Below are 25,095 nucleotides of genomic sequence, written 5' to 3'. Positions count from 1 at the left end.
GTACGTCTTCCTTGAGGGAGAAAATAAAGTTTGGACATAAAAAAAAAAGAGGAAGCGGTTTAAAAAATGAAATGCAATAAAAAAATAAAGCTCATGAAATATCTTCCAAGTATTCACACAGTTTGGACTGTGTGGATAGACTTTAATGGCGTTCTATCTGCACCCCATTCTCTGGTCCTCAGTCACCTAAATATATTTAAAATCCTTTTACATCTTTTTGTGCATATGTTTACTGTTAAAGCAGATTCCCAAATATTTAAAATGATCTTTTCTTTCTATAGCATTCTCATATAATTTAAGATTAATATGAAGACTGTATTTCTTATATGTAAATACGATACCCCTTGTTTTTCATAATGAAAATCTAAATCCCAGTTCTGATGCCCAAGATTCTACCTTGTCTAATGCCTCCTGCAATTTTGCTTTAATACATCCTATATTTCTCCCCCTCTTCCAAATAACACCATTATCTGCACACAGTGAGACACCCACAGACTTGTTTTTATTGCTAAAAATATAATTGATCATAGTAATAAAACTAGACTATCTCCCTTAAGGGGTACAAATTCTACTTGATAATTTGCACTCAATTCTTTCCCTTTTCTAGCACTAATATTACTTCTTTAAGAAATGGCTTATCCACTGAAACATTTTATCATTGATCCCAATCGGTTTCATTTTAATCAATAATCCTTCTTTCTATAACATATCATTTGCTTGCCTGACATCTAGAAACACTACCCCAAATTTTACCCTTATCTAATTTCATGTTCTAAACAAAAAGCTGGGTCTAAAGTACTTCTCTGTTAGAAATGCAAACTCATAACACTTAATCTTCTCCTTAGATTCTAAAAAGTCAGTTAGTCTGTCATTAACCATCCCCCCCCCCCATTATTTTACCTAAACGAGATGTGAGAGAAATTGGTCTTGTTAGAATTTATTTTTATCTTTAAGGCTTAGATACCCCATTATTTTATATTTTCCAACTATCTCATAATTTTGAGCATTTATTTACGTTCATGTTACACTACCAGAGATGGGCGTTACTGTAATCTGATTATTTTTTTCAAGTAACGAGTAATGTAAGGGATTACTATTGCAAAAACGGTAATTAGATTACCGTTACTTTCACGTAGGAACGCTGCGTTACTGCGTTACTAAAACCGTGATTTTTTGCGAGAATGTCTCATGACAGTGACGTAAGCGAGTGCGACGTTCGTGACAACAGCTGTGTGCAGATCATAATATATCAAGTGCAGAGAGAGTGTAGCATGCAGCGTTCAAAGCGTGGAAGTACTGACCTTATTTTGAGTTTGATTCTATAAAAAGTGACAAAAACATTAGTGTCCGTTGTGCGTGGGAAGAAAACTTCTTTTTACAGCGAAAAAAACCCCCTAAACTTCCAAGCAAGCAGCGAGTGCGCTACCACGTAATGTGAAATTCACAGAGAAACTTGTGGATTCTTCCACTGACCGCCGCGGCACACCTGCACCAGGGTAAACCTCCGCCTACCCCAGTCCTGCTTTATAGGTGAAAATAGAGCAACAGGACGCTAGTCTTTGGTTTTATTTATTTTCTGCTGTGTTTTACTTTCATCTATTTGAAAGAGTGAGTGTAATTTATCACGTATTTTATTTTATATGCTGGAATGTGCAGAAAATAGGTTTAATTGTTAAACAAATTTCTTCCAGTCAGAGAATGTTGCATATAATTAAGTTTTTGCTTGATGCATAAAGTTAAAAGATTTAAAGTTTAAAGTTTTAAAAAGAGACGTTTCCATTTGATTACATTTTGTATGATGGATTATGCAGAAAAAGTAGAATTGGGCTGAAAGATCTATCGCTTTATCACCTATTCAGGTTGTAAATCGTGTTTTTAAAAAGTAACTAAGTAACTAAGTAATTAATTACTTTTGAAAATAAGTAATCAGGAAAGTAACGGGATTACTTTTTCGGGGAAGTAATCAGTAATTAGTAACTGATTACTTTTTTCAAGTAACTTGACCAACACTGTACACTACACACATATGTATTGCAGAATAGAGTGTTGAAAAGAGAATACCACACATTCAGCAAATGGGAAGTATTACTGTGGTGCTTAGGATACAGTAAAATATTTACAAATGGGGTGTTATGCTATACAAAAAAAGGTGAGGAAAAATTTCTCATTTGTCTATATTCCAGCCTTTGTGATTTCTACATAGTAACATCTGCTGTAATATTTACACCTCTGATGAAATTTTATAGCATTAGTGTTATTTTGATACCAAGATTGTTTGCTCAGAGTCAGTAATTGCAGAGAAATACTCTATTCACTGGTCATGTCGTTTTTGAGCTGAAACCTCAGAGAGACAAAGATTTTCCTCAATTTATTAATTTAAATTTATTTATTTTCTTAGCCAAGATTGCAAAAAAAGAACATTATTCTTGTGTGAACCTTGGTCAGTTAAGGGTTAAACTGTTGTTAAACTTCAGCCGTTCTGCTGTAACAACAAGTTTTACCAGTAGAGGGCAGCAGATTTTTTATGTGATTCGTGGCCTTTTCAAAATTCACTGAGATGTTTAATGGGAGGAGCTCTGAGCTGAGCTTCTTCAGGAAGTCCGGTGTGATTCACATGTTCATTAGTTCGTAGTTTATCAGACACTAAAACACTACAGACTGAGACACTATGAATGTTTCCCAAGTGAAGGAGGAATGAATAAAACATGATGCTTTGTGGAAACTAAAGTCAACAATTGAAAAACACTTTTCACATCTGGGTTCTTTCTCATCCATGATAAAAGCTGCCGCTCAGACTCTTTGGTTATTTTTTGACCAATATTTGACTTTTGATGCTCACATCAAGTCTGTGACCTACTCTAGCTTTTTCCATTTAAGAAATGTGGCTAAGGTCAGGACTGTTGTCTCCAAAGCTGAATTGGACATATTTGTTCATGATCATTTCATGTCTCTTTCTCATTGGATTTTATGTTGTGTTTTAGTTCAGTGGTGGCATAGTTTGTGATCAAGATGATTCTGTAACAATATCAACCCAAAGATTTTCAAACTCATACCATCAGTAAAAAAGACAAAAAACTCTTCATTGACTTTAAGAAGAGGTGGAAGTGATACAAATAAATAAGTGAAACAGTTATAAAACTGTTTCACTATGTCAGTGGCTGCTGGTTGATTTCTAGCTGACTGAGGAAACAAAGAGATAAAACTCTTCAGTCTCAAACAAAAATAAATGAAGATTTAAAAACACTGGATGATGTTCTGGTTGTTTTTAGGCTGAGGTTGTGGTTTAGTCTTTATTCTTTGTTTTTTCAGTTAAGAAACGTGTGTGTAGTTAAGCCAGAACCAAACCAGAAAAAGTCCAATTTTCCATCTGAGACCTTTGTGAAACCCACAGAAGTCTTGTTAGCATGTGGATGTCCTCTGTCCTCTGGTCTGAGGTGCTGGGGGGACCATTTAGAGACCAGCAGCTGGACATCAGTGGAAGAATCGGTGGACTACTTCAGTGAAGAGTAGACGACGTCTGGCTCTGGTTTAAAGTCTGAACACAAACACAAACAATTAAAACAACAGGAAACATGATTACAAGCTTTGTAGTTCAGTAAAGAACTCCAATCTCCACCTCTCTGCATCACACACAGTCCCAGTTCAGACTTTGCTGGGAACCAGCTCACATACAAATCACAGACCTTCCTTACTGTTCACGCTGTAGCTGCTTCTTCAAACCTGGAGCCCACAGATCTGTGCTGATCTTTAACATTGATCACATGATTTCTTCTAGTGTGGGTTTAGTGTTTCTTTCTCTCAGCTTCAGATGTGTTTAGAGCGGTCTGCAGCCTGAGCTTTAGGCTCACAGAACGTACACTGAACCTATTAATCAGCCTATTACACAACGAAAGACCAAGACAGACTTTTAATTCATTTGAAAGCCTGATGCTTAGCCTCGTCCACCCCAGCTGTAAATCTCAGAAACCAGTCTTGTCATTATCTATCGTCCACCTGGGCCTTACACAGAGTTTCTGTCTGATTTCTCAGACTTTTTATCTGATTTAGTGCTCAGCTCAGATAAAATAATTATTGTGGGTGATTTTAACATCCATGTAGATGCTAAAAATGACAGCCTCAACATGGCATTTAATCTGTTATTAGACTCAATTGGCTTCTCTCAAAATGTAAAAGAACCCACCCACCACTTTAATCACACTCTAGATCTTGTTTTAACATATGGCATAGAAACTGAACATTTAACAGTGTTTCCTGAAAACCCTCTGCTGTCTGATCATTTCCTGATAACATTCACATTTACAATAATTGATTACACAGCAGTGGAGAGTAGACTTTATCAAAGTAGATGTCTTTCTGAAAGTGCTGTAACTAAGTTTAAGAATATAATCCACCCACTGTTATCATCTTCAATGCCCTGTACCAACATAGAGCAGAGCAGCTATCTGAACGCTACCCCAACAGAGGTCGATTATCTTGTTAATGATTTTACCTCCTCACTACGTACGACTCTGGATACTGTAGCTCCTGTGAAAACTAAGGTCTCAAATCAGAAGTACCTGACTCCGTGGTATAATTCTTAAACACGTAGCCTAAAGCAGATAACTCGTAAGCTGGAGAGGAAATGGTGTGTCACAAATTTAGAGGATCATCATTTAGCCTGGAGAAATAGTTTGCTGATTTATAAGAAAGCCCTCCGCAAAGCCAGAACATCTTACTATTCGTCACTGATTGAAGAAAATAAGAACAACCCCAGGTTTCTCTTCAGCACTGTAGCCAGGCTGACAAAAAGTCAGAGCTCTACTGAGCCAACAATCCCTTTAACATTAACTAGTAATGACTTCATGAACTTCTTCACAAATAAAATTCTTATCATTAGAGAAAAAATTACCAATAATCATCCCACAGATGTAATATTATCTACAGCTACTTTTAGTACCATTGATGTTAAGTTAGACTCTTTTTCTCCAATTGACCTTTCTGAGTTAACTTCAATAATTACTTCTTCCAAACCATCAAAGTGTCTTTTAGACCCCATTCCTACAAAACTGCTCAAAGAAGTCCTGCCATTAATTAATTCTTCGATCTTAAATATGATCAACCTATCTCTAATAATCGGCTATGTACCACAGGCCTTCAAGGTGGCTGTAGTGAAACCTTTACTTAAAAAGCCATCTCTAGACCCAGCTGTCTTAGCTAATTATAGGCCAATCTCCAACCTTCCTTTCATATCAAACATCCTTGAAAGAGTAGTTGTCAAACAGCTAACAGATCATCTGCAGAGGAATGGCTTATTTGAAGAGTTTCAGTCAGGTTTCAGAGCTCAGCACAGCACAGAAACAGCTTTAGTGAATGTTACAAATGATCTTCTTATGGCCTCTGACAGTGGACTCATCTCTGTGCTTGTCCTGCTAGACCTTAGTGCAGCGTTCGATACTGTTGACCATAATATCCTATTAGAGCGATTAGAACATGCTGTAGGTATTACAGGTACTGTGCTGCAGTGCTTTGTATAATATTTATCTAATAGACTCCAATTTGTTCAAGTAAATGGAGAGTCCTCTTCACACACTAAGGTCAATTATGGTGTTCCACAGGGTTCAGTGCTAGGACCAATTCTATTTACATTATACATGCTTCCCTTAGGCAGCATCATTACAAGACATAGTATACGTTTTCACTGCTATGCAGATGACATGCAGCTCTATCTATCCATGAAGCCAGGTAATACACACCAATTAGTTAAACTGCAGGAATGTCTTAAAGACATAAAGACCTGGATGGCCGCTAACTTTCTGCTTCTTAATTCAGATAAAACTGAGGTTATTGTACTCGGCCCTGAAAAAATATGGTATCTAACCAGATTCTTACTCTGGATGGCATTACCTTGGCCTCCAGTAATGCTGTGAGGAACCTTGGAGTCATTTTTGACCAGGACATGTCCTTCAACGCACATATTAAACAAATATATAAGACTGCTTTCTTCCATTTGCACAAAATCTCTAAAGTTAGAATTATCCTGTCTCAGAGTGATGTTGAAAAACTAGTTCATGCATTTATTACTTCCAGGCTGGACTACTGTAATTCATTATTATCAGGATGTCCTAAAAACTCACTGAAAAGTCTTCAGCTGATCCAAAATGCTGCAGCAAGAGTCCTGACAGGGACTAGAAAGAGAGAGCATATTTCTCCTGTATTGGCTTCCCTTCATTGGCTTCCTGTTAAATCCAGAATTGAATTCAAAATCGTAAAAATAATAATTGGTATCAGGTACTTTTTTAGTATCTACTTAACTGTGATACTATCCAAGGCGAACTGAAAATCTCATGTCAACAAACTGCATGCCCCCGATTGGATGGTGAGCGGCGTCCCTCGATGAGTCATGAGAGCATCTTGCCATTTTTGAAAGCCAGCAATGGAAATAGCTACAAAAAAAACATTGTGGTCCCCAAGTCTGACAAAATGCAAAAGGGGATTTTATTTGTGACAGTGATGAGAAATCTGATTCACAAGTCAGAGCTCTGAGCTGGAGTCCTGATGTGGTTAGCTTAGCTTAGCATGGTGAATGGAAACAGGGTGAGCAGCTAGTGTGTCTCTGTTCAAAATGAAAGATAAAGAGCAGCTGTACCTGGACCACATTCTGATGGTTTTTGGTCCATAACTGACGTATTCAGTTCTTACAGATGAATCAACTGCAGCTGCACTCTCTGCAGAATAAAATACATTAAATTATTGCAGGAACAACTGCAACAGTGCTGTATATTAATTACTTCTATGCAGCTTTTCACAGTTTTTCTTTTTTTGCTAATGAGCACACAGAACAGCGAGGTGTCTCTGAGCACAAGAAAAGTAAACGACCACAATGTTGCCATTACTGCCACACTGACACACTTCACCACAAAGCTCAAAGCAAACATGTTCTCACAGCATGAACACTATTATTAGCCAAAAGAGAAGTGTCTTGTGCTTCAGAGTATATGTAGCTGGTGTTAAGAAGAGGTGATATTGATTCTTCATTATCATGAAAACACACTGCAGGTTACTGTGACTCACACAAACTTTCACTAAAGACAAAAAATATTAACAAATTAATTTTGTACAGTTTGAAAAGAACTTTTACCGGGTGTTTTAGGAGAAAGAATAAAAAAAAATATGATTTTGGTTGTTAAATACAGTTTTGTGTTCATCAGGAGGCACAGAAAAGTTTTTGATGCATTAAATATATGCAATACAGGAGTAAGTGATCAACCATGCTCACAGAGCTGTCAGCGTTCATCATCAGGATGAAGATTCAACACCTTAGGATGTCACAGAAACTACAAAATTATTAACTTAATTAAAGTCAGACTCTGAAATTTAGAAGGAGAAAGAATTTTAAATGATCTCTAACTCCAAATGGTGTCTACATGATCCTTCCTGTTTTTAAAATGAACAGCCCTGTGTTGAAACACCTGCAGGTAATCCGAAGTCTGAGTCTCACCTTCAGGTTTCCTGTGAACACATCGTCTCACCAGCAGAACCAGTAACACCAGTAGAACCACAAAACAGAATGATCCAACAAATGACAACACAGAGAGAACAGCAGGAGAGAGTGATGTAGGTGGAGGTGTGGATGTAGGTGGAGGTGTGGTGATGTGTTCCCCTAAAACAAAGCAAACACAGTCATTAAGTTGTCGTCACATTGTGAATGTTGAAAGCTGCAGAAACACAGACAGGTGAGTGTGTCACCTGTGACAGTGATCCAGCTGGATGGAGACTCTCCATGACCGCTGATGTCACACTTGTAGAGGCCTTCATCAGACCTGGAAACATGCTGGATGGTCATGTGACCTGTAGGCTGCTTCCTGATGAGGGAGCCATCTTTATAGAAAGCAGCTGGGAGGTTGGAGGGAGTGGTCTTTGTTTTACAGAGCAGAGTGACGTCATCTCCCTCCATCACAGGGAGGACAGGACTCTGCAGGATCACTGATCCACCTCAACACAGAGACAAACTACAGCATTTCATCCATTTACACACAGCTTCATCAACACTAACTCCACACACTCAGCTTACCAGTGACTGTCAGCTTAACCATGTTACTGATGGGACCCTCTCTGGACTCACACCAGTAAACTCCACTGTCTCGTTCAACGAGGTAACTGATGTCGCAGGAAGAGTTATCTAACGTTCCCCACCCATCTCCACACTGAGTCCTCTGTTGTTTGCTTGTGTTTCTCCTCAGAGTCCATCCAGCAGAGCTGTCGTCCTCCTCACAGCTCAGAGACACGAAGTCTCCTTTAAATAACTGAGAGCTGCTGGGACTCACAGTCAGACGAGCTGTGAGGGTTAAAATGAAAAACTGATGATCTGTTTGCTTTTGTCAAAATCAGTTTTTTATCAGCTCAATAAAGTGCTGATAAAAAGCCTTCAGTTAAACTTGCCTCTGCATCACATCTCGAGTGCTGACATATGACATTATCAATACCTGAACCCAATCAGGTCACATCTGTGAGCATTTCTCAGGTTTAAACTGTGACAGAAGAAGGTTACTGACCTTGGTTTGTTGTGCAGCTCAGCAGTGAGATCAGAACTAAAGAGAAATGACACTCAGGTTGATTTGAGGTGAACATAAAGAACAACTCTACACAAACAGCAGTAACAACTGGACCTCTATGATGCCTCTAATACTAAAATCATTTCAACAGCAGTTGCTGAACAGCAACTATTGAAAGATCTCACAAATATGCCGTTTCCTCTACCTCTAGTTTGGCATGCATATTTACAAAGCAGCTCTGAAAATGAGCAACATTGTTTTAACAGCAATAATTAAAATAATTATTTTTATTTGCACTGACTATACTGTGGGTATACAGACAGTCAAAGTACAAGAATTCAAACAAACACAGAGATTCTACTTACAGAGCAGACACAGCACAGATGTTTCCTTCATCGTCCTTCTCACTCATTTGAGCTTTTTTCATTTCTGTCACTGACACCAAGTAAAGCCCGCCCTCTTCCTCTGAAGATGTCCTCTTCCTTCAATAGTAGAGACAGTGGTACAGCTGATACTACAGGAAATAGTGGTCCATGGAGGGCCAGGAGTGACAAAATGAATTCATTAAATAGATCCTTAAATATTTAATAAAATTTGTCATTAATTAATTACATTTGGAATTAATTAATTATACAAATATTAAAATAATAAATTAAATGTCCATTAATTTCATTTAAAACATTCAATCAATTATTTATTTATTTCAATTTTTATTTAATTAACACATTTAATTAATTATTGACCCATTTACTTAATTATACAAGCGACCAACAAAGACCTGGAAGCCTGGCTCTCATCAGTGGATAAATTTGGCCTTCCTGGCAAGTTTAGAGCCTGAATTTATCAGGATGGAATTCTTCCCCGGATTTTGTGGCCCCTCTTAGTCTATGAAGTTCCCATCTCAACAGTGGAAGGATTCAAGATGAGGATCAGCAGGTTTCTGCACAGGTGGTTGGGTCTGCCACGAAGCCTGAGTAGCATTGCTCTGTATGGTCATAACAACAAGCTGAAGCTCCCCTTTAGCAGCCTATGTGAGGAGTTTATGGTGAGCCGGTCCAGGGAGCTGCTCCAATATCGAGAGTCCAGTGACCCCCACGTTGCCCTGGCTGGAATAGAGGTTAGGACCGGGCGGAAGTGGAGGGCTGCTGAGGCTGTAGACATTGCAGTATCAAGGCTGCAGCAAAGGGTGATAGTGGGTACAGTGGCCCAGGGAAGAGCGGGTTTGGGTAGCAGTAGAACACCGAACTACAACAAGGCACAGGGGAAAGAGAAGCGGTTGCTGATCCTTGAGGAGGTGTGGGCAGGAGTTGAGGAGAAGCGAACCAGCCAAATTGTGCAATTGAGGCAGCAGGGGGCTTGGACAAGATGGGAGCAAGCTGTAGAGCGCAAGGTCACATGGGATGATCTGTGGAAAGCAGAACCCCAGTGAATCAAATTCCTGATTCAGGCAGTATATGATGTGCTACCAAGTCCATCGAATCTCTTCACTTGGGGGAAGGTGGAGACACCAGGCTGTCTTCTCTGTCAGAACAGAGGAACCCTGGAGTACATTTTAAGTTGCTGCCCAAAAGCCCTGGCCCAAGGGCGATATTGCTGGCGACACGATCAAGTCCTGAAGGCCGTAGCGGATTTGATCTGCAGCAGGATCAGTCATAATAAGAGCACCTGCCCAGTTAAGAACAAGGTAACATTTATAAAAGCTGGGGAGAAGCCAGCAGCACGATTGGGAGCTGAGAGCTGACCTGGCAAAGCAGTTTAAGTTCCCCGAAGCGGTAGCCAAGACAACTCTGAGGCCAGACATCGTTGTTACTTCAGTTGCCTCCAAGCAGGTAATCCTTCTGGAGCTTATTGTACCTTGGGAAGACCGTATGGAGGAAGCTCATGAGAGAAAGAGGGCAAAGTATTCCAAGTTAGTGGAGGAGTGTCGGAGTAATGGCTGGCGGGCAAGATGCCAACCCAACAAAATGCTAGGGATTGTAGGGGCTAACCAGCGAAGAGCCATTAAGTTGGCCACCAACGCAGCAGAAGCAGCGTCGAGGTGGCTGTGGATCAAAAGAGGAGAGGCATGGCATGTAGGGTAGCGCTACCTGGACAAAAGCTGGGGCTTGATCAACCCTGGCTGGGTCGCCTGGGAGAGGGGGTCTGATTGTTGAAATACCCAAAACCCCCAATGACCCCAGGTTACATCACTGATGATGTGTCCAGGGGCACCAAAAGGTGTATCATCAACTTTAATGATGTATTTATTTAATTCATTTTGGCAGTCCTGACCCTTCGGCTGTCTTCATGAATTTATTTTATCTGTAAGCTTTACCCATCAAACTCAGGGTGCAAAGTTAACGCTGATTGACTCAAAACCCTTGCTTTGGCCTTGTGGCCATTCTCTTTAGTAGGTGTTTCTCCACAATAACAACCGGCATGTGGAAACTTAATAAAAGCCCAATTGGGATAACCTCATTTTTTAAGAGCTTCCTTTACATGTGTGTGTTCCCTCTTTTTCCTTTCAGGCTCATAGGGAACATTTTCTGCCCGGTTTTGTAGGGTCCTGATTATTAACCCTGGGCTTCTGGAAGCCCCCACACACAAAGTCTGCTCTTAAAACATGCGGTTATCCTAATTCGGCTTTCATCAATACAGCAAAGATTCACAGAAAAGAACATCAGACACCAACTAGGGAGGATTAGAAAGATGCAATGCAACAAAAATGCAACAACATTGTCATCCCCTATGTAGCTGGTGTATCGGAAAAACTCAGGAGAGTCTTCTCCAAGCACGACACCCCAGTTTACTTGGGATCCAGCAACACATTCAGGCAAACTGGTTCATCCCAGGAGACAAAACTCCTAAACACAAACTTAACAATGTCGTGTATGCTGTACAGTGTAGCAAGGAATGCCCGGACCTCTATATTGGAGAGACCAAACAGCCACTTCATAAAAACATGGCACAACATGGAAGAGCCACCTCCACAGGATAAGACTCGGCTGTCCATCTGCATCTAAAGGACAAAGGTCACTCTTTCGAGGATGCCAATGTTCACATTTTGGAGAGAGAAGACAGATTGTTTGAAAGAGGAGTGAAAGAAGCCATGTATGTCCACTGTGAATGACCATTTTTGAACAGAGGCGATGGTTTATTACACCACCTGTCTGCCATCCATAATCCAGTTTCACCTCTGAGCTACTGAAAAAGACCCAACAGAGACTGTACTTCCTGAGAATTCCCAGGAGAACATCACAGAGACTGCTGGTGACCTTCTACAAAGCCACCATTGAGAGTGTTCTAACCTATTGCATATAGTGGCTCAGAGGAAAGCACTCCAAGGGATCATTAACACAGCTCAAAAGATCACCAGCTGCCCTCTCCCCACACTGGAAGATCTACACTGTCATGATCCTGGTCTTTTGACCCAGCGTTTTAAGTTTGAGTTTATTTTGATGTTTATGGTTTATGTTTAAGTTCATTAGGTTATCTAAGCTCATTTGTTTATTTAGATTCCCCTTGTGTCTTCTACTCCTGTGTTTTAGTCTCCTTTTGCCCTTTATGTGTTTCTTATGTTGTCAAGTTTATATTGTCTTGTCTGTGTCTCATGTTTCCTGTTTTATTTTGTAGGTCTGCGTCCTATGTCAGTGTAGTCAGCTTTGCTTCCTTTGTCTCGTTATGTCAGACCAGTGTCAGCTGTTTCCCCATGTGTTTCCACTTCCCCTAATCACCCTTGTGTGTATTTAGTCTGTGTGTTTCTGTTTATTCCTTGTCAGGTTGTCTGTTTTTCACGCTATGTTTTCCATGCCATGTTTCTAGATTTCATGTCCAAGTTTTTCATCTAGTTTTACTTTAGTTTGCCTTGCCCTTTGTTTTACCTTTTTTTTTTTTTTTTTACCAGCCTCATTAAACGGCTCGCTTTTTGTTAATTCAAGTTTTGTTCCACGTTCCATTTTGTCTCCATTTTGGGTCCTCTACGTCACTCCATGCAGTCTGCCTCTGCCAGATTGTGACATACACAACACCAGCTGTCTTAAAAAGGCCCAAAAATGTCATAAAAGATACCTCACATCCTGGCCAGTCCATGTTTGAACTGTTGCCAATCACCAATTACGGCACTCTTGTATTAATCTATGCATTCACTGAAGCGTGTATGTGTGAATGTATGTGAATGTTTGTTGATACCTCTTATTAGCACTTTTAGTATTCTATTTATTTTACTATTGAATTTTATTGTTTTATTTATATTTTGATATCGTTAGGGATGATGCAATGATCAGGGACCATTTTTAATTTTGTTGCACCTGTGACAATGACAATAAAGATTCTGATTCTGATTCTGAGATCCCTTCCCAGACGCCTTAACGCCCACTCACATCCTGGGCCATGTGACCTCGGGAAATCACATGATAGGGTGGGGCTAGTTTTCCCAATGACCTCACTTGAAAACTTGGCTGATTGTGACCTACACCCCTTTTCACACCTTGACTTGTCTGATTAGGTAGAGGATCATTAGGGGGTCCATTGTCCCTCTTCGGAGGATTCTCCCACAGGGCTTAAACCTGGGACTCTCCACCATTTGACCCTAAAACCTAAGAAGTTTGTCGAATGAGAGATAAAACGTCTTCAAGCAACTTAAACAAGTCCAGACACTTTTCTTTCCAAGCTCCTAGGACTACAATGACCTCGATGACTGAGAACCTTCATCGACATGAAGTCACTTTTATGTTTAGCTGTCACTAGCGCCAGTTGCTCTGTCATCTATCAACGAGTCCATCACTCTGTAGTCGGAGGGACGTTGTATAGGTCTTATGGGAGCCTAGTTTCTTGCACATGGTCGCAAACACATGGGATTCAAAGTTCCTACCCTTGTCCATGTGAATTACTTCAGCCACCCCAAATCTTCTGAACATCCCCTCGACCACAGCATTCGAATTGTCTGGGCCACTTGGTCAGGTAAACTGTATGCCTCTGGCCACTTTGTGAAATAGTCCATAGCTGTGCAGGGGAATGGACCCAGGATGTCCATCCCCACCCTCTCCATCCACCCTGTTGGAGTTGAGCATGGAATTTGGCTGTGAGACTCTTCCGTGCTGTACATCAGTGGTCTTTGATCAATGAGCTTTGATCAGTGGTTGTTGATCAATGGACATGAGAATTTGCATATTAATGATCAAGGAACTGATCTCACAGCCCATTGTTCCCTCAGTGGGCTGGTTTCAGTCATTATGCAAATGTACTGTTTATAAGATTGGGGAAACCTGCAGTCAGCTGAGACTGAAGAAGTCACTTGGATGAGTGATGAAACATTTCTCCCACAAAATGCTACGTCCAGATGAACAGAATCAACTTTTGGGGATTTACTTACCTGGACGACTGAGCATGCATCAAGACGTTACCAGCTGTTTATTAAAAACAGTAACACAGGCTACTGTGGGCCACAGCCAACACCAAAACAACAGGAAAAAAATGTGCTCTTCTGAATCAAAACAAACCCCCAATTACTCTCTGCCCCAACTTGTGCTCCTTTTTTTACCGCACACACCAACGACAACACTCTCTAATACCCACCCCCCGAACACTATCAACCAAACCACACACATGCTCTCCTCAAGACTCTCTGTCATAGGTAGCTGATCTGATATATAATAAAGATAGAGATAAAGATAAAGTGCTCTGTAGTTTTCTCAGTATCAGTCTTGTCCATTTAAATCACATTTTTCATCTTTAACCCAGATCACTCACTCTGAGGGAAACAAGCTCCAGCAGTTCAAACAAACAGCATTTACTTATCTTGTGCACAATATCGTGCCGACATTACATTATATCAAGCACCAGCTGCCCATGTTAAACTGTGACTGTCACCAGGTAACATGGGTGTGTTTGTTGAATCAACAGCAGTGTTAAACAGCTGACAGGTAACCAGGATGTATGCAGGTAAACTGAGGCTCTGTCGAGCTAATTGATTGTGTCGTGAGGAAAATGATAATGTTGGCTCATTATTTATATGACAGAAACATAGAGACAGTAGACCAGGCAGAATTTTAATTAAAATAATTTAATTATTGTCTGAAGATAATATTGACAGATATATGCATTTGTTGGAGCTGGAGAGGATGGAGACCTTTTTTGCTGAGTCTTTAATCTTGTTAAACCACATGATGAACCACCACTGACAGAAAGAGACAACCATTCTGTTATCGTCCTGAGTCTGTGGACTCAGTGGTTTTGTTTTGATTATTATTATCTTTTCATTTTGGTGTTATTCTGGTTAAGATTTTCTAGTTCTTAGGTTTTGGGTTATGTGCTCCCTCGATTTTGTGTCTAGTCTTTCCTGCCCATGTGTTTCTCTCTGTACTGTTTTGTTTATTTATAAAGCAAGTTTAATTACAACAAAAATGTTGGCCAAAGTGCTGTACAAAGATAGAAATTACACAATAAAATTATTTTTTGCAAGTTTACTGTGTCGTTATTGGGCACCTGAGTTCAGCCTGAGTTCAGTTTACTTTGAAGGTCTTTGTCTCATGTTAGTATATTCTGTTTTGCTTACCTTGCCTTGTCCTGCCCAATTAATTCCAGCTGTGTTTCCACCTGTTCCCTAATGTTCCTCCCTGTCTGTATGTCCTCCAGTGCTCGTTGTTGCCTCATACCCTTATGCTATGTGTGTGTGTGTTTCCCTCCATGCTCTTCGTCCCTAGTCTCTTTTCTCCAGGTTTCTTAGTATTTAGTATTGTATCGGTTTGTTATTGCAAGTTTATTGTTTGTGGAGTTTTTCTGCAACTGCATTAAAGCAGCCTCTTTGAGTTTATTCCTCTGTCTGAGTGTCCTGCATTTGGGTCCTACATCCACGCCACAGCCGTATCATGACATGTTGGTGAAAATGAGAATCTGCGGATGCAACATATGGAACACAGAGAATGGAATACATAAATAAATCTAATCGGTTAATGTAAAAAGCAGTTAAACTGGAACACCGTGACTGTGAGCTTGGTACACTCTGTCAGCTGACTGTTAGCGGAGCTAGCGAAATTACCAAAAAGAATGAAGCATTTTAGCAAACACGTTCTATGCTGACAACCTGAGCACACATGTGAAGATTACGCCACTACATTCAATATTAAAACAATATTTAAAGTGTTTTTGGTGACAGAAAACAGGGGTGACAAGGGTATTTTAAAACCTTTACTTACAGTTTAGATCACATTGCTGCTTGTGAATTGAAATAATGTATTATTGTAGGGTCTACCTTACAGTATAAAGCACCTTGAGGCGACTGTTGTTGTGATTTGGCACTATATAAATAAAATTGAATTGAAATGTATTCTGGGATACCTGGCTGCCTCAAGTCCACACTACCACCAGTTCATAGCAATCGATTATCTTGGAACCTTTGTCAATTAAGGGTTAAACTGTTGTTAAACATCAGCCGTTCTGCTGTAACAACAATGCTTTGTGAAAACTAAAGTCAACTATTGAAGAACACGGTTCACATCTGGGTTCTTTCTCATCGATGATAAAAGCTGCAGCTCAGACTCTTTGGTTATTTTTTTGACCAATATTTGACTTTTGATGCTCACATCAAGTCTGTGACCCACTCTAGCTTTTTCCATTTAAGAAATGTGGCTAAGGTCAGGACTGTTGTCTCCAAAGCTGAATTGGACATGCTTGTTCATGATCTTTTCATGGCTCTTTTTTACCCGTCTTACTTTCTCATTGGATTTTATGTTGCGTTTTAGTTCAACAGTGGCATAGTTTGTGATCAAGGTGATGCTGTGACAATATCAACCCAAAGATCTTACAACTCATACCATCGGTAAACAGAATTGTTTATTGACTTATTTATTAATATTAATATTAAAGAATTAATTGAAGAGGTGAAAGTGACACAAAGAACTACTACCAGACAATTATATTAATTTACACAGAAAAGTGAAACAATTATACAACTTTTTCACCATGCCAGTGGCTGCTGGTTGATTTCTAGGTGACTGAGGAAACAAAGAGATAAAACTCTTCAGTCTCAAACACAAATAAAAGAAGGTTTAAAGACACTGGATGGTGCTCTGGTTGTTTTTAGGCTGAGGTTGTGGTTTAGTCTTTATTCTTTGTTTTCTTCAGTTAAGAGAGGCATGTGTCATTTAGCCACAACCAAACCAGAAGTCCAGTTTTCAATCTGAGACCTTTGTGAAACCCACAGAAGTCTTGTTAGCATGTGGATGTCCTCTGGTCTGAGGTGCTGGGGGGACCAGTTAGAGACCAGCAGCTGGACATCAGTGGTTGGACTGGTGGACTACTTCAGTGAAGAGTAGACAATGTCTGGCTCTGGTTTAAAGTCTAAACACAAACACAAACAGTTAGAACAACAGGAAACATGATTAAACGCTTTGTAGTTAAGTAAAGAACTCCAATCTCCACCTCTCTGCATCACACACAGTCCCAGTTCAGACTTTACAAATCACAGAGCTTCCATACTGCTCACACTTAAACTGCTTCTTCAAACCTGGAGCCCACAGATCTGTGCTGATCTTTAACTTTGATCACATGATTTCTTCTAGTTTGAGTTTAATGCTTCTTCTCTCAGCTTTAGTTTTTACTTTTAATTTATTCCCTCTGCATTCCCTGTCTGTCCTCCCTCTGTCTCATATATGTCTGTTCCCTGGAGCTTATCTGTCATATTAGGGATTAGTTTAGAGCTGCAGCCTGAGCTTTAAGTTCACAGTTACATTTACATACATTGAACCCATTAATAGAAACTTTGTTCAATACAAGCATCTACAAGAGGAACATGAGGCATATGACAGCAAACAAGAAACACCAGAACAGGTCCTCTGTAAAAAAAAAGATCATCACCGTTTTTCCTCTCCGTGAATCGCTACCTTATCGTACTGGAGGGGTTTCTGTGTCCCAGGGTTTCCAGGGGCTATGTTGTCTGGGGGCTTTTGCCCCCTGGTAGGGTCTCCCATGGCAAATTGGCCCTGGGTGAGGGACCAGACAAAGAGCGATTCAGAAGACCCTTATGAGAAAAACATCGAGGGAACAGTTTACCCTGCCCGGGATAGGGTTAGCAGGGCCCTGCCCTGGAGCCAGGCCCGGCGAGGGTCCCCGAGGCGAGCGTCTGGTGGCCGGGCCTTAGTGCCTTGGGGCCCGGCCGGGCACAGCCCAAAAAGAGGACATGGGCCCATCCTCCCGCAGGCTCACCACCCGCAGTAGGCGCCATTGGGGTCAGGTGCATTTTGTGCTGGGTGTCCCCGGCTGCCAAGACTGGCAATTGGGACATGGAATGTCACCTCTCTGGTGGGGAAGGAGCCTGAGTTAGTGCGTGAGGTTAAGAGGTACTGGCTAGATATAGTTGGGCTCACCTCTACGCATGGCTTGGGCTCTGGAACCAGTCTCCTGGAGAGGGGCTGGACTCTGTCTCAATCTGGAGTTGGCCCTGGTTAGAGGCGGTGGGCTGGGGTATCCCCTCGGCTTGCTGCCGGTACGTTGGGGTTCTTCCCGGTGGATGAGAGGGTTTGTTCTCTGCGCCTTAGGGCTGGGGAACGGGTCCTGACTGTCATCTGCGCTTATGCGCCGAGTGGCAGTTCAGAGTACCCAGCCTTCTTAGAGTCCCTGGGGGGGGTGCTGGAAGGTGCCCCACCTGGAGACTCTGTTGTCCTGCTGGGAGACTTCAATGCTCACGTGGGTAACGACAGCGAGACCTGGAGTGGCGTGATTGGGAGGAACGGCCTCCCTGATCTGAACCCAAGAGGTGTTTGGTTATTGGACTTCTGTGCAAATCACAGTTTGGCCATAACAAACACCTTGTTCGAACATAAGAGTGTCCATAAGTGCAAGTGGCACCAGGACGCTCTAGGCCGCAGGTCGATGATCGATTTTGTCATCGTATCCCCAGACCTGCAACCATATGTTCTGGACACTCGGGTAAAGAGAGGGGCTGAGCTGTCAGCTGATCACCACCTGCTGGTGAGTTGGATCAGGTGGCGGAGGAGGACACTGGACAAACCCGGTGCACCTAAACGTATAGTGAGGGTGTGCTGGGAAAGTCTAGCAGAGGCCCCAGTCCGCTAGATCTTCAACGCACATCTCCGGCAGAGCTTCAACAGCATTCCGAGGGAAACTGGGGACACTGAGTCCGAATGGACAATGTTCAGCATCTCCATTGCCGAAGCCGCTGAGCTGCGGCCACAAGGTGGTTGGTGCCTGCTGTGGTGGTAATCCCCGAACCAAATGGTGGACACCAGAGGTGAAGGGAGCCACCAAGCTGAAGAAGGAGTCCTATTGGGCTTGGTTAGCCTGTGGGTCTCCGGAGGCAGCTGACAGGTATCGACAGGCCAAGCGGAATGCGGCTCGGGCAGTGGCTGAATCAAAAATTCGGGTGTGGGAGGAGTTCGGAGAGGCAACAATGTTGCATGGAGATCAAGGGCAGTACCCCTGGACTGGCAGACCGGGGTGGTGATCCCCATTTTTAAGAAGGGGGACCGGAGGGTGTGTTCCAACTATAGGGGGATCACACTCCTCAGCCTCCCTGGGAAAGATTATGCCAGGGTGCTGGAAAGGAGAGTTCATCCGCTAGTCGAACCTCGGATACAGGAGGAACAATGCGGTGGAGTGCCCACTCCGGGTCGGGGATGAGTTCAAGTATCTCGGGGTCTTGTTCGTGAGTGATGGGAGGAGGGAGCCGGAGATCGACAGACGGATTGGTGCCACTTCAGTGATGCGGACGCTGCACCGGTCCGTCATGGTGAAGAGGGAGCTGAATGTAAAAGCGAAGCTCTCAATTTATCGGTCGATCTACGTCCCTACCCTCACCTATGGCCATGAGCTGTGGGTAGTGACCGAAAGAACAAGATCGCAGATACAAGCGGCGGAAATGAGCTTCCTCCGAAGGGTGGCTGGCCTCTCCCTTAGAGATAGGGTGAGAAGTTCGGCCATCCCGGAGGGGCTCAGAGTAGTGCCGCTGCTCCTCCACATCGAAAGGAGCCAGTTGAGGTGGTTCGGGCATCTGACAAGGATGCCTCCTGGGCGCCTCCTGGGTGAGGTGTTCGGGGTATGTCCCACCGGGAGGAGGCCCCGGGGCAGACCCAGGACACGCTGGAGAGATTATATCTCGGCTGGCCTGGGAACGCCTTGGTGTTCCCCCGGATAAGCTAGAGGAGGTGGCTGGGGAGAGGGAGGTCTGGGCTTCTCTACGTAGGCTGCTCCCCCCGCGACCCAACCCGGGATAAAGCGGATGAAGATGGATGGATGGACCTTTTTTTTTTTTTTTTTTTTACATTTCAATAGAAACTGGCTTCTGTCAGGTTCTGTTTGTACTGTCCAAAGTGTTTCTTACTTATCAAAAATCAGACAAAAACAGTTTCTAGAGCATTATCACAAAAACATTATATTTAGTGTGACCTAAAATACCCTAAGTGTAGAAATTAGTTTTATTCTGAGAGGAATAAAGAGGAACACACATCTGTAACTGCCCTCACAACCTGCTGCTCATATCTCTTTAAAGGTACAGGTCAGTTATTCAGGGAATACTTTTCCATTAGTACCTACTCAGGTTAGCTCGCCACAGCTGCCAGGGTTTTCCATTAGGTCATAGTAACTGGTATCCGGTACTTTTTTTAGTATCTAATGCACTGTGATACTATCCAAGGCCATCTGAAAATCTCATGTCAACAAACTGCATGCCACTGATTGGACTGTCAGTGGCGTCCCTCGATGAGTCTTGAGAGTGTCACACCATTTGTGAAACCCAGCAATTGAAATAGCAAAGAAAAAACAACACTGTGGTCCCCAAGTCTGACGAAAAGCCACAGACCGAGCAGCGGGTCTATTATGGCCTTGTCATCCTCCTTTGTTGCGATGACCACTCACATTAGGTGGTACTAGACTATAATGAAAAATTACTTGATCCAAATCAAATCACGTTGAGTCGATCTGAGTCGGTACTGATGCAAAAGATTTTTTTTGTGTGACAGTGATGAGAAGTCCCTTTCACAAGTCCTGATGTGGTTAACTTAGCTTAGCATGGTGAATGGAAACAAGGTGAGCAGATAGCTTGTCTCTGTCCAAAGTGAAAGATAAAAAGCAGCTGTACCTGGACCATGTTCTGATGGTTTTTAGTCAATAACTGACATATTCAGTTCTCTGTGATGGATCAACTGCAGCTGCTTCACTCTCTGCAGAATAAAACACATTAAAATTATTGCAGGTACTGCAACAGCGTTGTGATATTATTGCACTACAGCCACATAAATAAGTTTTATTTCTTAATATTGATTACTTTTATGCACCTTTTTACAGTTTTTTTTTTTTTTTTTGCTAATGAGCACACAGAACAGCGAGGTGTCTCTGAGAACAAGAAAAGTAAACGACCACAATGTTGCCATTATTGCCACACTGACGTGCTTCACCACAAAGCTCAAAGCAAACATGTTCTCACAGCATGAACACTATTATTAGCCAAAAGAGAAGTGTCTTGTGCTTCTGAGTATATGTAGCTGGTGTTAAGAAGAGGTGATATTGATTCTTCATTATCATGAAAACACACTGCAGGTTACTGTGACTCACACAAACTTTCACTAAAGACAAAAAATATTACCAAATTGATTTTGTTCAGTTTGAAAAGAACTTTTACCGGGTGTTTTAGGAGAAAGAATAAAAAAAAATATATGATTTTGGTTGTTAAATACAGTTTTGTGTTCATCAGGAGGCACAGAGAGAGCAGAGAAGTCAGGAAAAGCTTTTGATGCATTAAATATATGAAATACAGGAGTAAGTGATCAACCACGCTCACAGAGCTGTCAGCGTTCATCATCAGGATGAAGATTCAACACCTTAGGATGTCACAGAAACTACAAAATTATTAACTTAATTAAAGTCAGACTCTGAAATTTAGAAGGAGAAGGAATTTTAAATGATCTCTAACTCCAAATGATGTCTACATGATCCTTCCTGTTTTTAAAATGAACAGCCCTGTGTTGAAACACCTGCAGGTAATCCGAAGTCTGAGTCTCACCTTCAGGTTTCCTGTGAACACATCGTCTCACCAGCAGAACCAGTAACACCAGTAGAACCACAAAACAGAATGATCCAACAAATGACGACACAGAGAGAACCGCAGGAGAGAGTGATGTAGGTGGAGGTGTGGATGTAGGTGGAGGTGTGGATGTAGGTGGAGGTGTGGTGGTGTGTTTGTCTAAAATAAAGCAAACACAGTCATTAAGTTGTCGTCACATTGTGAATGTTGAAAGCTGCAGAAACACAGACAGGTGAGTGTGTCACCTGTGACAGTGATCCAGCTGGATGGAGACTCTCCATGACCGCTGATGTCACACTTGTAGAGGCCTTCATCAGACCTGGAAACATGCTGGATGGTCATGTGACCTGTAGGCTGCTTCCTGATGAGGGAGCCATCTTTATAGAAAGCAGCTGGGAGGTTGGAGGGAGTGGTCTTTGTTTTACAGAGCAGAGTGACGTCATCTCCCTCCATCACAGGGAGGACAGGACTCTGCAGGATCACTGATCCACCTCAACACAGAGACAAACTACAGCATTTCATCCATTTACACACAGCTTCATCAACACTAACTCCACACACTCAGCTTACCAGTGACTGTCAGGTTAACCATGTTACTGATGGGACCCTCTCTGGACTCACACCAGTAAACTCCACTGTCATGAATCATGATAGTGATGTTACAGGAAGAACCAGCTGGTTTTCCCCACCCATCTCCACACTGAGTCCTCTGCTGTTTGCTTGTGTTTCTCCTCAGAGTCCATCCAGCAGAGCTGTCGTCCTCCTCACAGCTCAGAGACACAAAGTCTCCTTCAAAGAACTGAGAGCTGCTGGGACTCACAGTCAGACGAGCTGTGAGGGTTACAATGAAAAACTGATGATCTGTTAGATATTTGTCAACAAGCATCTGCAAACATGAACCCAATCAGGTCATATCAGTGAGCATTTCTGAGGTTTAAACTGTGACAGAAGAAGGTTACTGACCTTGGTTTGTTGTGCAGCTCAGCAGTGAGATCAGAACTAAAGAGAAATGACACTCAGGTTGATTTGAGGTGAACATGAAGAACAGCTGACAAACACACAAACTCGTCTCTCTGATATATCTGCTCATTTTCTATTTCATGCCAAGTTTGAAGAAACAAATGAAGAAAGTGTTTAAATGGCGGAAGGTCCATCCATCCTCTTAAACACTTAACCATGAGGGAGAATAAAAGTATTTGAGTGGCCAGTAGAAAACATTAATCACCAGCTGATGTTTGGACTGACTACCACTGCACCTCTGTGACACTTGTACTGTTAAATATAATTTATGGATCATTCACTTTTAGCTTCATTAACATTTCCCAACAAATCCAAACCTTTCTGGAAAGCCTACATGGATTTTTCTAAACAAGTTTGATCTAAAAAAGAGTTCTTACAGTGATCATAATGATTACAATCATGTGAACTGAATACACAGATTTTATAGAAAATATCCATTACTTATAATAACCCAGTAAAGTCATGTGTCAACTGTGCAGCTGTGTTGATATAATGAGTGAATGATTTGAGCTTTTCACTGCCTGCTGTGTTTCCTCGACTCCTGAGCAAAGATAAAGCGTCAGTTCAGACCTGCAGTTGGTCCTCGTGGTGTTTTGAACTTGAATTCAGCCTGATTTGTTTTTCATGTCTTCTCCTCCATCATCAGTTATCAGGAGAGCAGACAGTCAAAGTACAAGAATTCAAACAAACACAGAGATTCTACTTACAGAGCAGACACAGCACAGATGTTTCCTTCATCGTCCTTCTCACTCATTTGAGCTTTTTTTCATTTCTCTCACTGACACCAAGTAAAGCCCGCCCTCTTCCTCTGAGTCTGTGGTTTATTCATAAGTGCAAAGGCTGTGGGTGATAACATTATAAAATACATATATATATTTCTGTCACTGTCACACCAAGTAAAGCGCGCCTTCTTCTTCTGAAGATGTCCCGTTCCTTTCTTAGTACAGATACAGTGGTACAACTGATACTCCGGGAGTAGTGGTGAATATCCGTTTCATTAATGAATCTATTCTTAAATGCCCATGTATTATTAAAAAAAAGAAATAAGTTTTATATGAGAATCAATAAAGCACATTGTACTCAGTGAAACTTCATAGTTCATTCACAAACTTTAAAGAGAATCTCATGTCCTCTGTTCTCAGTGATCTGTAGTTTGGTTGATGAACAAATCCATGTCCATGTAGTGGACGTCCCCCTCAGTGAGAGAGGCAGATATGAGCTGAAACACAGGAATCAAACCAGGGACGCTGCTGTTATGGAGCTGAACTGGAACCATTCAGACACTGAGGCCCTCTGAACACCTTTTAATTACAGCTGTGCAGAGACACACTGATGACTGACTGGAACACTATGATTCACATTTTACATTAACACCATCCTCACACATGCTTTATATATGGCCACTAGAGGGAGATGTTGGACTTTAAACACTAACATGGATACAAGCCGATCATCAGTGATGCTTCCACATTTTGTTCTGGAGAATAAACAAGTTGAGCATCTGCAGTTCCTAATAGAATGTCAGTATTTTATTCAACTCATTAATAAAAAACATGTTTACTTAAATATTTGTTCATAATTATGATGATCAGTTTTAACATGTATGGGCATCCTGATCAGCTGTACAGTACAGTGAACATATTTAATAATCACAGTCAGAAGTAAAAAGTGCTTTCTTTTTGCAGACTGTTCTTTGCTGTTAATGTGCAGTCACTGAGTTTTAATGCTAGCTTAAAAGTTGCAGCACTGCATGGATGCATTTATTTGTTTGTTTGTTTAAAGAAACTAATAAGGTCCAATGTAATGTGATCCAACACTGATGAAGATTAAAGTACATTAAAGTACATTTATTCTGCAGTAAATACACCCTAATGTATAAACACATGATGTCTGTGATGCACTGTGATATACTGCACTGTCTTCCAGGCAACCTAACAGTGAGCAACACTGCCAGCATGAGGTTCAAGTAAAACATTACAGTATATAATTTGGCAAAAAGACCTTTGACTTAAAATTTAGGGAACTTTAATTTGTTTAAAGTTTAAATGAATGAATAAAAAACGTTATGAATCACCTTTAAATAATTTCACTCTTATATCAAAATCTCTGACAGATTAAAAGCGTTCTGTGTGATGTGGACGACTAAATATTGACACTTCAGAAGAATCTGGCACTCAGTTTTAAAGCCTAACCATGAAAATCTAGTTTTCAGCAGGTCACAAGAATGATGTAACTGAAACCAAACTCTCTAACGAGCCTCTGAACAGATCTTCAATAAATTTCAAGTTTTACATATGACCAGTAGAGGGAGGTGTTTCGGTTTAAATGCCACATGGATATAAGGAGATCGTCAGTGACGCTTCTACAGTGGACTACTATGGAGTACAATGAACATATTTACTATGAACAGTCAAAATTACTTTCTGCATAGAGGCTGTACTCTCCTGCTGATCACCACAACGTTCAATCCTCTTTTTTAAGTTTTTTTTTTAAATTTTCTGGTAAAGCAGAGAAGCGAAATATTAGTTTGTT

The 25,095-nt window shown here is 41.5% G+C and overlaps 1 long non-coding RNA gene and 1 pseudogene across 1 annotated transcript; one reads left to right on the top strand and one right to left on the bottom strand.

Moving 5' to 3' along the window:
* Positions 1–9,002: 9,002 nt before the first annotated feature.
* LOC116324240 lies at positions 9,003–10,612 on the top strand (annotated as a pseudogene).
* A 6,122-nt stretch (positions 10,613–16,734) lies between these two features.
* On the bottom strand, positions 16,735–21,658 carry LOC120437514. Its single transcript, XR_005611195.1, has 3 exons — positions 21,523–21,658; positions 20,602–20,683; positions 16,735–16,847 (listed from the first exon to the last, which is right to left on the bottom strand). It is a non-coding gene; the product is annotated as an uncharacterized LOC120437514 (long non-coding RNA).
* Between the last annotated feature and the right edge of the window lie 3,437 nt (positions 21,659–25,095).

The sequence above is a fragment of the Oreochromis aureus genome, linkage group 3 (assembly GCF_013358895.1).
Source record: "Oreochromis aureus strain Israel breed Guangdong linkage group 3, ZZ_aureus, whole genome shotgun sequence".
NCBI classification, from domain to species: Eukaryota; Metazoa; Chordata; class Actinopteri; order Cichliformes; family Cichlidae; genus Oreochromis; species Oreochromis aureus.
Note: the sequence above shows the minus strand (reverse complement) of the source record. Positions and strands in the feature narration are given on the sequence as shown.